Here is a 12,865-nt window from a genome sequence, read left to right as displayed (position 1 = left end):
CGGATAATGTTGAACGGTTTTTGATACTAGGACCACTCCTATGCCAACTCCCTTGAAGTTTGCTGCTCCATCGAAGAACATTCTCCAACTGTCATAGAATTCTGCAATGTCTTCTCCTATGAATGATACCTCTTCATCAGGAAAATATGTTTTTAGGGGTTCATATCCTCCATCCACGGGGTTTTCATCAAGGTGGTATACTAGTGCTTGTGCCTTGACCGCTTTCTGAGTTACGTAAACAATGTCGAACTCACTCAACAGGATATGCCACTTGGCTAGTTTGCCGGTGGGCATGGGCTTCTGAAAGATGTACTTCAAAGGATCCATTCTTGATATGAGATATATAGTATAGGCACAGAAGTAATATCTCAGCTTCTGAGCCACCCAAGTCAAAGCACAATAGGTGAGTTCCAATAGAGAATATTGGTCCTCGTACGGGGTGAACTTCTTACTGAGATAATAAATGGCTTGTTCTTTCCTTACTGTTTCATCATGCTGCCCCAAAATGCAGTCGAAAGCTCTATCTAACACTGCAAGGTAGGGTAGTAAGGGTCTACCTGGCTCGGGTGGGACTAAGACTGGTGGTGTTGACAGGTACTCCTTAATTCTGTCGAAGGCCTTTTGGCAGTCATCAGTCCATTTGGTAGCGGCGTCCTTCTTCAACATCTTAAATATTGGCTCACAAATAACTATAGACTGTGCTATAAATCGGCTGATGTAGTTAAGCCTCCCCAAGAAACTCATCACATCCTTCTTGTTCTTTAGCGGTGGTAGTTCCTGAATAGCTTTGACTTTCGACGGATCCAATTCTATTCCTCGGTGGCTCACAATAAACCTAAGCAATTTCCCATTAGGAACCCCAAATACGCACTTTGCGGGGTTTAGTTTCAAGTTGTATCTCCGCATTCTATTGAAGAACTTCCTCAGATCTTCCATATGGTCAGTGACTTTCTTGGATTTGATAATAACATCGTCCACATATACATCTATCTCCTTGTGTATCATATCATGGAAAATGGTATTAATGGCCCTCATGTAGGTAGCCCCTGCATTCTTCAGGCCGAATGGCATCATCTTGTAATAGTAAACTCCTCACGACATGATGAAAGTCGTTTTCTCAGCATCTTCCTCATCCATCCAGATATGATGATAACCAGCAAAGCAATCTATGAATGACTATAGCTCATGCTTGGCACAATTATCAATCAAAATGTGTATATTTGGCAAAGGGAAGTCGTCCTTCGGACTGGCCCGGTTGAGATCCCTGGTGGTCGACACAGACTCTGACCTTCCCATCCTTCTTTGGTATTGGCACAATGTTGGCTAACCATGTCGGGTATTCTACTACCCTGAGAACCTTAGCTTTGATCTGCTTGGTGACTTCTTCCTTGATTTTCAGACTCATATCAGGCTTGAACTTTCTGAGCTTTTGCATTACCGGTGGACACATTGGATCGGTGGAAGTTTGTGAGCCACAATAGACGTACTCATACCAGTCACGTCATCATATGACCAGGCAAATATGTCCTCATGCTCCTTTAGAAATTCCGTGTATTCTTTCTTTTCTGATGGCGATAGGTGGATGATGATTCGTGTTTCCTTGACGTTTTCTACATCTCCTAGGTTGGACTTAGGTCTGTTCTCAAAATCCTCAACTTCTTTGACAATCTCGTCAGGTATGTCATCTTCCTCTGAATCAATGTCCGTTTGTTGTGTTGTCTCATTGCATATCACAGTCATCGGTGCATCAAGATAAGTAATAGTAATGTTGTATTGGTAAAATGAGGAGAGAAAATGATAGCAATAAGTATTGATTCATAAGAAAAATCAAAAATGTTTTTGATGAATTGAATAACTATTTTGAACATCGAAGATCTTATTACGGGAATTGAAAAATGTGAAAAGAAAATCATTTAGTAAATAAAATAGTGAATAATGTTTGTTTTAGCCTTGCTACCCCGAGGCTCGTCAGGCTTTGGTTGTCCTGACGATCCAATTCTTGAGATGTGCTCCTCTGCTCACAGCCTGTATGGAAGGGCCGTCCTCCCCCTCCTCCTCAAGAATAACACAACAGTCCATATCATTGTCCTCTAAAACAAGTTCTTTACTGCTGCAAGTGCTTCTTCTTTATCTGACCCATAAATAATGTCGACCTGTTGGAAGGTCTGCTCTAGATGAGGTATTGGCTGCTCTAGCGGGTAGTAAAGACCGCGCCATGGTGGCGACCAGTTGTTGAATTCTTCCCAGGTGTATTCATATCCCAAACCGAAGGTAGTTCTATGTTTCTTGAGTTTTATGGGCTTAGAGATTCCTTGGAGGTTCTTGCCGAGCCCTTTGCCAGGTTTGTACCCACTCCAATTTAGTATACTCTCAATTTTGCTATCCCACTATTTGTCTTTGTTGACAGCATTGACCCGTTCGATGTGGTGGTAAGTTTTTCCACCTAGTTTCCTTCTTCCCTCGATTGCCGGAATGGTCTGGCGACTGTATATAGGGTTGCTACCGTCATCGTGAATGATCACTTCCTGGTGATTCCATTCAAACTTTACTGCCTGATGCAGTGTTGATGCCACGGCCCCAGCAGCATGAATCCATGGCCGTCCTAGCAGCAAGTTGTAAGACGCTGGTACATCTATCACCTGGAAATCGACCTCGAACCAGGTTGGTCCCATCTGTAAGCATAGAATAATCTCACCAATGGTGGACCTCTGAGAACCATCGAAGGCTTTCACATTGATTGCTCCATCTTTTATCTCATGCAGCCCTTTGCCTAACTTCTCGAGTGTTACCAGTGGACAAATGTTAAGACTGGAACCTCCATCGATCAGGATTCTGGTGATAAAATAATCTTCGCATTGCATGGTGATGTGTAGTGCCTTGTTGTGCCCCATCCTTTCAGGTGGCAGCTCGTCCTCATAAAAGGTGATCTTGTGGCTTTCTAGCACTTGTCCTACCATATAAGCCACTTCCCTGCTAGTGATGTTACTTGGTACATACGCTTCATTCAGCACCTTTAATAAAGCATTCTTATGTGTTTCAGAATTCTGTAGCAAAGAGAGAATGGATATATGTGTTGGTATCTTGTTTAATTGGTCGATGACCGAATATTCCTTGGCCTGTATTTTCCTCCAAAGGTCGTCTGCACCTGTCTCAATGAGGGGTGGCCGATTGGAGGCCTGCTTGCTTGATTCAGCTAGATGTTCAGGGGTATAAACTCTACAAGTTCTTGTCATACCCTGTGCCGCAACAGTTTCTTCAATCCTAACCTTGCCTTTCCTTCTCGCCTCAGCTGTATAGTCCCAGAGTACGACATTTATATAGAATGGCGCCATGGTTGACATTGCCACTGGGATCGACACGGCTATCCTTACTCCGAACGGAACATGTGCCTTGGGTGGCAAGACTGCAACCTCAAATGGTACGGGTGCATTTGCCGGATATGCGGACTCAACCTTAATTGGTACCGGTGTCTTTGCGGATGGCGCTACTTCAAACTCAAGAGGTATAGACATATTTACCTCAGTGTCCTCAAACGGTTGGATCTGGACTATGATTGGATTGAGAGTGATTGTTGGTTTCTTTGGGTCATCACCTTTTGCGATCAACCCGATTGATCCTTCGGGATCCCAGTTATCTTCTATTTCAATCATATGGATACCTTTACCCTTATGGTCTGGCAGAGGATTGTTGCGGACATTTGGAGCGAGTTCCTTTGCCACAATAATCTTGTAATCAATCAAAGACTGTATCTTGTCTTTCAAGGAGCGGTATTCATCGATGGTGTGCCCTTTCATGCCAGAGTGGTATGCACAGGACTTGTTTGGGTTAACCCACTGAGAAGGATTCTTAAGGGTCGCAGCACGGATGCAGATGACGTAACCAACAGTTTTGAGTCTCTCATACAATTGGTCAATGGGTTCATCGATAGTTGTATATTATTTTGGAGGTCTGCGATCAAAATTAGGTCGGGGTCTAGGGAAATTTTGGCGTGCAGGGGGTGATTGATAGTGGGATGGTTGAGCATTATAAGTTTGGTAGACATGAGCAGGTTGGGAGTATCTGGGTGAAGTAGGTTGATATGCAGGAGGTGGAGATGATTGATAAGTTGGTCGCAGAGCTTGGTATGAGGGTGATGGTGTTTGGTAGTTTAGGGTTGGCTAGTATGTGAGTGGAGGTGTTGGGTAAGTTTGGTATTTGAGGGGAGATTTGGTCCGATGTGCAACCATTAAGGCCCTTACGTCCCTTTTCTTGGACACACCACCGGACTATAAAGCCTTATTTGTAGCTTACAAGGCCTCGAAGTTTGTAACCATACCGCTTTTAATACCTTCTTCAATTCTTTCACCCAACTTGATAATGTCAGAAAACTTGTGGTTCTCAATCATCATCAATTGTTCATAGTACTACGGGTCCTGAGCCCAGACAAAGAACTTGTTCATTTGTTCTTCTTCTAAGGCGGGTCTGACCTTAGCAGCTTCGGACCTCCAGCGAGTAGTATACTCGCGAAACGTCTTCGTTGGCTTCTTTTTAAAATTCTGAATATAGAACACGTCTGGTGCATTCTCTGTATTAAACCTGAATCTGTCCATAAAGTCAAATGCCATGTCTACCCAGCTTGACCACTTCATGGGATCTTGGCTGATGTACCAAGATAATGCATCTCCTTTCAGACTCCTCATGAATAGCTTCATGCGGATTCTTTCATCCTTCCCTACTCCAACCGGCTTGTCGCAATATGTCCTCAGATAGACCCTTGGATCACCCGTACCATCAAACAACTCGAACTTAGGAGGTTTGTACCCATCGGGCAGTTCGACATCAGGTTGTATGAAGAGATCCTCATAGTTTAGCCCCTCGATTCCTTTGCTTCCTTCAACGCCCTGAATCCGGTTGGTCAGTTTCTTAAGTTTCTCGGCCAAGTTCCTGATAAGCAGATCTTTCTCATCAGATTCAGGTGTGCCTGAGATAGGTTGGGTGGAGTGTGGCATGGTCTCCACGTAGATATGAGTGTTATGGTGGCCTGGTGTATGGGTGTGGAAATGGTCATTTCAGGAGTTCTGGGGCTCTGAGATGAGTAGTGGAGTGTTGTTTGGGGTATGGCAGGTGTTACATTGGTTCTTTGGTGGAGCAACATGATGGTGAAGAGCGGGATGATTCTATTATTTTGGGATATTTTGAGTAGGTGTAGGGTTTTGAGTGTTGGGAAAGTTGACATCTGGGGTGTCGAGGGAAAATGACAGGTTTGCCAGATTCCGAACCCGATCGAGCTCTTCTTGGAATTTCAGCAGTTTTTGTTCAAGTTGTGATACATTCTCATTAGGAACCCGAATACCCTAGCCATTAGTGGCCTCTACCCGTTCAACTGTGTTCTCCTTCCTGATGTTGTTCAAATCTTCCATCTTGCCTTTGTTCTTGCCTTTAATAGGACTAAGAAAAGGAGTGGGTGGAGGGCCCCTAGATCTTGTGAAATAAGATGATGATGCCATAGTGAACGAACTAACCTTTAGGGAAGGGAATAATAAAAACAAAGATAAAAACAAAAGGTAACCAACTCAGTGAGGATTATAAAAAAAAGTGTTGCAATTATTTAAACACATAGTGCGGGAATGTAAAGCGTGTCCTAATTTAGGAACCTCTTTGTGCCCGAGGTAGGCCTAGTGACAAATTGGTTTGGAGAACTTAGAATGCTAAATGCCTCATTTTATTGATAAAGATAGGCGAACCTTAAAATGACACTAAATAAGCAAGAAATAAAAGTCACTAATGGTCATTGGCCTTGTTACATTCATAAAGCAAAAAAGCAAATTCCTATCTATTTGGTCCCAGAAGGACCTTCCTCAGGTTGAATGTTCTCGTTAATCAAATCCTCCAGTTCGCGTAGGTTCACCAGTAAAAATGCATTTGCCAAATGTTCTCGTTCATTTCCCTTTGCGTTCTAGCAATCGGTGACTCTCTTCCTCACCTTTCCTTCCAATTCCAACAGGCTGTATTCCAGATATTCCAGTTTTTTGCTAGATTTGGCGGCCATCTCTTTCCATTCGTTGATTTGGTCATTTGATGAAAGATTCCTCCACCAGTCTAGCAAGAGTGAGGGTGTGCTAACCATATCGAAGTTGGGGACCTCGTTCTTCATTTTCTGCAAAACAAAAGGGATAAGACCATTACCCCTCACCAGACTCGACTATTTAATATCAACAATTAACATGAAGCATTTAGTTCACCAAATAAATCCACAGAACTTGATGATGTCCGTTTGGGTTTAGAGAAACCCAGTGGACTTTTGGACAAGGTTATCTTAAGGATCATTATGTGGACAGCATAACTGGTCCGACTAGGTTTGACCATGATGCATGCATAATTTAACAGAGTAAGGTTTCTATGGGGTTTTAGACTGGTACCCTTAAGCGGAAAACTCAAGGGGGAAGGCAAAGAACCATCGACTGCACCGCTGATCGACTAGTTTTACCGCAAATATGTCTTTCCGAATTTAGGGGGTAATGCTATAGGAAGAGCGCAACCACTCATCAAGCATTGCTATAATATTTGTTTGGCACGAGTGGAGTATGATGTTGAGCATGATTATGCAGTAATTAAAGGCATGTTGACGTGTATTTGCATGTTAAGAAAGTGATAAATACAGTAGTTTCATAATTTAAAGCAGTTATAAAGGAAGGAAACAAAAAGATATGTCAGTTTTGCTTTTGAAGAAAAAATTAAACTCTTAAAGGAATTAAACAAATAATTGCACACAGGGAGGTACAAATTCACAAGAACAATCTAAAATGGTAAAAGCCTAATAGTCCCCAACAGAGTCGCCATGCTGTCGCGCCCCCTTTTTCCTTTCCGCGGAAATCGGGTTCATGACATTTGGTTGGGACAACTCTTTCCTTTCGGGAAATTGGTTTTGCAATTTTGAAGAGTCGCCACCTAACGATTTTAAGGTGTGTTAGAATACCTACAAGGTTCATTTCTAACTATGTTTGATAACCAGAGACAGGGTAAGAGCTTGAAATTATCCCAAGGTGATGGTGTCACCCCTCAGGATCCACTAGTATGGTTCCCGGCTAGACAGTTATTGTGAATTTGTACAATTAGCAAATAAACAAGTATGACTCAAATAATAGGGGATTTAAGTTTAAATACACAAGTGTTTGAAAAAAATAATTAGTGAAAAGCAAGATTTTTTAGAAGAATTGTAATCTAAGCCTAAAAGGGGAGGGGGTCCTAGGTTTGTTGATAATATGGATCACGTCAATGCAATACCCAGTATAACACTCCTCAAATAGGGGATACACGTGGTATTAGTGCACCGGTCATCATATCTATATCTACCCTTTCCCACCCCGTGAAGGTAATTAGAGCGAAGGTTGGTCTCGACCTCTATTGCATGCTGTTATCTGTTCTTTTCTATCGGTCCTGGAGGAATTTAGGACTCCTATCCTATAAGAAGGAGGTTCTAGCTAAACCCTCAGGTTTAAAGGCAAAATACTAAAGCGACATACAAAACATATAAGACTGCACTTAGGGGGGAAACATAGAAGCAAGTAGAAGGATCAAATATACCTCCACAAATAACGCACATAGATAGCATGACTCATGCACAACTAAAGTCTGAATTCATAATCATAAAGCAGGGTGCTTAAGTGATAAAAGCAGAACCAGGTCTATTACATGACTTAGAAAAGAAGTCTGAATCAGGTTTGCCTACTGATTTTAACAGTTGATAATCAAACAAAGGCAGTTCCACTTTTATTTAAATTATTACCTAAGGCTTGCCTAGGTGCAAAGCGATATGCAATAGTTTTTCCAACTTATTAAGACAGTTTGGAGATTATTTTTTACCTAAAACATGATGTTCTAGTCGAATGCAGTGATTATTACCAACTTATTCAGAAAGTATAACAATGTGAAAATTATTACTTACTACCTTTTATGAATTGGTAATTAACTAGGCATTTGAACGAAATGCAAACAGGATCCTAAAACATGATATTCTAATATGCAAATGGTAGGGTTGTTGAAAACAGAGTCCCTAAGGCATGATTGCTAAATGTACACAAGAGTTGCAGAATTGCTAAGGTACGACTTCATGAGTAATAGCTTTTATACCAATGTTGTTATTGCCCTAGGAGCAGGATTTCTAAGCGATAGACATAAAACATGAATTAATGAATGAGATGCTGAAGCAAGAAACATGGATCCTAAGAATATGATTTCTAATATACGTATGAATCCTTAGCATGGTTTCTATTGCACAACTAGGAATATAAACCTAATGACATATTTTCTACCCTTAACAAATTATAGCATGCATATTTACCCTACCCTTTTTCACTAGCCACCATAATACTTGTTTACAAATTATTACAGGCCATGCGAGGGAATTACATAAGTAGAAATGAAAAACAAGAAGCGACACTATAGGAAGCCTGATTAGGACTTCCTCTCTGAGTTATGTAATAAACCACCTCAAGTGCCAATATCATTCCATAGCCATTCTCATATCTGGGTGTGTCAGAGTTCCCTAAGGACCTCCAGGGATCCCGGGCAGTGCTCACACTCAGATTGCATAACCAAGAATAAGTGTAATGTGGAAGGGTCAGCTCTTATGTGTCCAGGTTTAGAGGGAGCTCAAGGGTCCCAAAGCAAGGCTCACACAAAAGGGACAGAACCTAGTGGTCTAAGAGTATATGTGAGAGTGCTTGACATAGATTTAGAGGAATTGAGTTGGAAAATAGTTTTGAAAACAGTCATGTTTGAAGTGAGTTTGCAAAAAGACAATAGAATAGTTGCTTAAGGAAAACAATTTTGAAAAGGGAAGGGAATAGGAGCAACAACAACACATACAGAACAAGTTCAAAGAGCAGTACAACTTCAGAAGTTACAAACAGGGAAGTAGGGGTTGGGGACACAGAGGGTCCAAATTAGAAACACATAATCATGGCTGAGAAGAAATGCACATAGACCAGCAAATACAAGAGGTGAGTAGGGGTTAATTGGTCTTCAAAACACAAACAAATACTTCAGGGGAATCATGCTTGAAATTATAACAGTAATAAAACATATGGACAAGGTATGGGAGTAGTCATGTATGGGGCCTATTACACATAATCAGTCATGAATTAGTATTAATCAAGTACATTAGGAGACATACTAGTTGAGGGACATAAACAGGAACAAGTAAACATGCTAATTACATTTGAACAAGGGAGGGCAGAATTTTAGGCATACTGAGTAAAGCAGTAAACAAGAAGTGCAATTTAATAGCATAAGCCATTGAATTAGTGCAGAAAGAGACAAGGATTGACAAACAAGGGAACACATAGAGTTGAGTTTCAGAATTTGAACTATGAACATACCAGTTGAAGAAGCAAAGTGCAGAAAAAGTAAAGCAATCAGAGTTCCACAGTCTAGCCTTGGCTTTCAACCGGCTAGACAAAGCAATAGCACAAGTAGTAGAGAAAGAAGAGAGAGTTTGAGTGTATATGTGTGTGTTCTGAACTAATTTTTCGTGTGTTGAGAGGTAAAATAAGAGTGTATATATAGCACTTTAGGAGTAGAACTAATAAGGTAAAGGGAATCAGAGTTCAATCAATTAAGGATCAATCAACCAATCACATAATCAATTATCATAAGGGAGTCGGGAATAGACCCCTTAATTAGGGGTAATTGATTAACGGTAATAACAAGAGAGTTTAATTAAGGCAAGAACCCTAATCATATAAAGTAAAGGATCAGTAAAAATCACAAAATCATATTCACGGATAGTTAAGGCAAGTGTGATCAATTAAAATTACAAATAAGGAAACAAATAAAGTTCATGCATACGAATCTATAACAGAACAAACCAGGCAACCAAAATTTCAAAAATAATACTGATTTAAAGAGAGGGAAAATATCAGTTTTCCGTAAATAGACAAATAGGCAAAAATAGAATTTCATAAGCATGCATAAACTTGCCAAGGGATCGACTCAAAAACCCTAGTAGAGATGAACTAGGTTAAAAGTCACGAGATATTGAATTAGGCTAAAGGGGGAAATCATGAAAGTCAAAGCACAACACCAACAATGTAACAAGTAGCTCGGAAAGACTCAGAGTTGAAGCAAAACATAAGAAAATTAGGGTTTTAACACAAACAAGTTAGGGTCCAGACAATCTTAGCATAAATCAGTCAATAATACCTAAAGAACATATGATTAACACTCGATAATCATGAAAACTTTGAGAATATGAGTTTCAGTAAACCTAGTTTAGAAAAGAGCAACTAAAATCGAAATAGTTACTCAAAACAGGAGATTTTTTTAAGGAAAACGTTTAATAACACTTGAATCATCTTAGATCTATAAAGATCTAAGAAGAATCAAACAGTAGTGAGTTAGGGTTTCGAAAAAAATAGCAAAGATGAAGAAAAAATTGGTTAAAACTCATGGACACACTTAGATCTAAAGAAAAAATGGAAACTCTCAAGAGCTAGGGTTACAGAGAACCCAAGGAAGATTAGAAAACATTAGATCGTTACCGATTTCAGCCGGAAAAGCCATGGATCTTACTCGAACGGCCATGGATAGCCCGAAAGTATCATAAGAGACCATGGGTGGAATTTGAGCAAGATCTGGACTAGATCTCTTCGAGATCTTTCCATGAAATCACAAAAACGGGCAGCCAGGAGATGTAGGAGACGAGTATACATCTTAAACAGCCATGGGAATCCATAGATTGAGTGAGGATCGAAGGGGATTAGGGTTGGTTTGGGTGGCGGCAGCTAAGGTTTGAGTTAGGTTTTCAGAGAGAATTTGAGAGGTAAGGGGATTCAAGGGCGGCGGATTGGTAAGAATGATTTAGGTTAGGGGGGTCGTTTGGGTAAAAAAAGTAAGGGGAAATAAGGGCCGTTGATCTTAGAGATCAACGGCCAGGATGAGACGGGTAGGTTGGGATCCAGGTTTGGGTAGGATTTAAATTGGGTTAGGGTCGGTTTTTAATTGAAATTGGGCTGGGAAATTGGGGTTTGATTTGGGCTATAATTGAAAGCCAATTTGGCTACATTTTAAATAGTCATTTTCCCCTTTTTAATTTATAAAAATAGTAAATAGTTTCTGAAAACTAATTTAAAGTACTAAAATGATTTATAATACATAATCAACAATTTAAAAATATAGGATCCAATTTTATGCATATTAAACATAATTAAATCTTAAAAGGGCTAATGTTGCAATTATGTGCAATTTAGTTTTAAAAATACTTAATAAAATTGTAAAAATTACTTTAGCCATACTTTGGCATAAATATAGAAATACAATAGATAAATTACCAAAATAATAGTTTTGGAAATAATTATTGGGGAAAAATAAATCAATTTAAACCTTTTAAAATTATAGAAAAATAATAAAAACCTTGGATATGCTTGTGTATGCATATATATGCTATTTTGCAGGTATTTTGCATATTTAAGAAATATATAGGGAACAATTGGGTATCAACAACCTCCCTTAATAGGGACACAACAGAACATATGGATCCAGAGACACGTGCTCACAAAATTAACAGCTCAAGGCTCAAGCTATAGGCAAAAATCCGGCCTCGAGTCCTCCAGACTGGCCCAACATCAACGCACAGAGATCACATCTCGCCCCTCGATCAAGGAATCACAAGCCATCGATTCATATCCGATACCAAGCGCTCATGCACGCATACAAACGCGTGGAAGGAATTCAAAGAGTTACATTTCTAGCTGAATCAAGGACGCACGATAAGAATTTCAAGAATGTGATATTTTTCCTAAAGGATATGCAACCTCTTGAGGATAAATACAGACGTCTCCGTACCGATCCGTGAGACTCTACTAAACCTGTTCATGACTCGTGAGACCTATGTAACCTAGGCTTTGATACCAACTTGTCACGACCCTAAACCCCAAACCCGGTCGCGATGGCACCTCTCGTGAAGACAAGGCCAGCTGATACTTCCCGTTCCCAATTATTAAGAGTTAAACCATAAGAAATAAATCTATATCATGATAAGATAATCCAAAGTTAACAGATGATAGCATAATTCGCGAAAAATAACCAAACGCAGCCCGATACGGGGTGTCACTAGTCATGAGCATCTAACAAAACGGAATACTCCAAATCAAACTACAGAGTTTAATACAGAAAACCAAGAACATGAAGAAGTAAGATAGGGAAGAGCTCTGGGTTGCGAACGCCAACAACTACCTAGAGACTCCTCGGATCCGCTTGAGCCGGAATGATCAGCACTCGGGAGCGAGACCAGATATGCCTGAATCTGCACACAGGGTGCAGGGAATAAAGTGAGTACTTCAACTCAGTGAGTAATAATCATAAATAAAGACTGAAAGCAGGAAATCACGTAAAGCACAAAAACATGCTATAATGAAGCAGTAAAAACCCTTTTAAAACAGTAAACCAGTGAAAGATAGGTAAAAATCCTTTAACTCAAATTTAACTTCCTGAAAAGCCTTTTTCAACAATTAAGCAGGTAATTGACAGTCAATTATGAAAAATAAACACATAAAGGTTCGCCCCTCGGGCACAGTATCAACAAATCCGCCCCTCGGGCAACATCTCAAAACAGTACCAGCCCCTCGGGCTATCACATAGAACAATACCAGCCCCTCGGGCCCAATCTCACATCACAATGGGTACCCGTGCTTATTGGGGTGTACAGACTCTTGGAGGGGCCCCTTACGGCCCAAGCGCAATATCAAGCCACCTCATGGCATCATCACTAGGACCTCAGCCTCATATCAATCAAGCCACCTCGTGGCGTACATATCTTAGGCTCTCGGTCTCATAATCAGTATCAAATGTTTTCTCACAACATAGGCCATCGGCCTTACTCAGTCAA

The sequence above is a fragment of the Nicotiana tabacum genome, chromosome 3 (genome assembly GCF_000715075.1).
Source record: "Nicotiana tabacum cultivar K326 chromosome 3, ASM71507v2, whole genome shotgun sequence".
Classification (NCBI taxonomy): Eukaryota; Viridiplantae; Streptophyta; class Magnoliopsida; order Solanales; family Solanaceae; genus Nicotiana; species Nicotiana tabacum.
Note: the sequence above shows the minus strand (reverse complement) of the source record.